We start from the raw sequence: 2,637 nt of genomic DNA on the forward strand, positions 1-2,637 counted from the left end.
AAACACTTCCAAAAAATTGCTGAGGGTGGAAAACACCCAAGCTCATTCTACTAGGCTACCATCACGCTGATACCCAAGTGAGACAGATATCAGAAAAAATGAAAATTACAGGCCAGTATCACTGATGAACATATACGCAAGTATCCTCAACAAAATACTAGCAAACAGAATCTACCAACACATAAAAAGGATCATACACTATGACCACGTGAGATTTATTCCAGGGATGAAAGGATTCTTAAATACATGCAAATCAATCAATGTGATGCACCATATTAATAAATTAAAACTTAAAAAACCTTATTATCATCTCAATACATACACAAAAAATTTGACAAAATTCAACACCAATTTTTGATAAAAACTCTCCAGAAAGTGGGCATAGAGGGTATCTACCTCCACATAATAAAGGCCATATATGACCAAACCCACAGCAAACAATATTCTCAATGGTCAAACAGTGAAAACATTTCCTGGAAGATCAAGAACAAGGCAAGTATGGCCACACTTGCCACTATTATTCAACAAAGTTTTGGTAGCCCGAACGATGACAATCAGAAAAAAAAAAAAAAGGAAAAATGAAATAAAGGAATCCAATTTGGAAAATAAGAAGTGAAACTATCACAGTTTGAGGTTGAAGTGATACTATACATAGAATATCCTAAAGATGTCACCAGAACACTACTAGAGCTATTCAATTAATTTTCTTAAGTTGCAGGATACAAAATTAATTCTCAGAAATCTCTTGCATTCCTATACACTAACAATGAAAGGGCAGAAAGAGAAAAAATCCCATTTACCATTGCAACAAAAAGAATAAAATACCTAGAAATAAACCTCCCTAAGGTGGCCAAGGACATGTACTCAGAAAACAATAAAACACGGCTGAAAGAAATCAAAGATGACCTAAAGGGATGGAGAGATATACCATGTTCTTGGATTGGAAGAATCAATATTGTGAAAATGACTTTACTCCTCAAAGCAATCTACAAATTCAGTGCAATCCCTAACAAGTTACCAATGGAATTTTTCACAGACCTAGAACAAAAAATTTTACCATTTGTATGGAAACACAAAAGACCCCAAAGAGCCAAAGCAATATTAAGAAAGAAAAAGGGAGCTGGAGGAATCAGGCTCCCTGACTTCAGATCATACTACAAAGCTACAGTAATCAAGACAGTATGATACTGGCACAAAAACAGAAATTTACATCAGTGGAACAAGATAGAATCCCCAGAGATAAACCCACATACCTATGGTCACCTAATCATTATTATGTTGAGGTAGATTCGTTCTTTGCACACTTTCTGGAGAGTTTTTATCACAAATGTGTGTTGAATTTTACTGAAAGCTTTTTCTGTATCTATTGAGATGATCATATGGTTTTTATTCTTCAGTTTGTTAATGTGGTGTGTCACATTGATTGATTTGCATATACTGAAGAATCCTTGCATCCCTGGGATAAATCCTCCTAAATCGTGTTGTATGATCCTTTTACTGTGCTTTTGGATTCTGTTTGGTAGTATTCTGTTGATGATTTTTGCATCTATGCTCATCAGTGACATTGGCCTGTAGTTTTCTTTTTTGTGAAATCTTTGTATGGCTTTGGTATCAGGGTGATCGTGGCCTCATAGAATGGGCTTGGGAATATTCCCTTCTCTGAAGGTCTTGAAAGAGTTTGATAAGGATGGATGTTATCTCTTCTCTAAATGTTATATAGAATTCACCTGTGTATGCAGCAAAAGCAGTCCTAAGACAGAATTTTATAGCAGTTCAATCCTACCTCAGGAAACAAGCAAAATCTCGAATTAACAACCACTCTTTACACCTAAAGTGACCAAAGAAAGAAGAACAAACAAAACCCAAGGTTTGTGAAAGGAAAGAAATCAGAAATATCAGAGCAGAAATAAATGAAATAGAAACCAAGGAAACAATAGCAACAATCAATGAAACTAAAAGCTGGCTCTTGGAGAAGATAAACAAAATTGACACACCTTTAGGCAGACTCATCAAAAAAAGGGGGAGAGGATTCAAATCCATAAAATTAGAAATGAAAGAGGAGAAATTACAACTGATGCTGCAGAAATAAAAAGGATCATAAGAGACTACTGCAAGCAACTCTATGCCAATAAAATGGACAACCTGGAAGAAATGGACAAATGCTTAGAAAAGTACAACCTTCCAAGACTGTACCAGGAAGAAATAGAAACTATGAACAGACCAATCACAAATAATGAAATTGAAACTGCAATTAAAAATCTTCCAACAAACAGGAGACCAGGAACAGATGGCTACAAAAGATGTTACTCTTGAACTCAGTTCTATTAAGAAGTCCAATGCTATTCTAATTCTTGTTCTTTCATACATGACCTGGTTTTCTTTAATGGAGTCTTTTGTTTTATTTTCTGTTTTCTTAGTACATTATGAAGGAACAATGATGGGCCCTTGCATGCGTGGGGAGTGTTTTCTTAATTGAATTTTCAGAAAGTTCCTATCGAAACCAACTGATTTTTGTATGTTGATTTTGTATCTTGGTACTCTACTGAATTTGTGTATTAGTTCTAACAATGTTTTTCTGTTCTTTAGGGTTTCCTATATATAAGATCATACCATCTGCAAACAGATATTTTTACTTTG

Source organism: Mesoplodon densirostris, chromosome X, assembly GCF_025265405.1.
Source record: "Mesoplodon densirostris isolate mMesDen1 chromosome X, mMesDen1 primary haplotype, whole genome shotgun sequence".
Classification (NCBI taxonomy): Eukaryota; Metazoa; Chordata; class Mammalia; order Artiodactyla; family Ziphiidae; genus Mesoplodon; species Mesoplodon densirostris.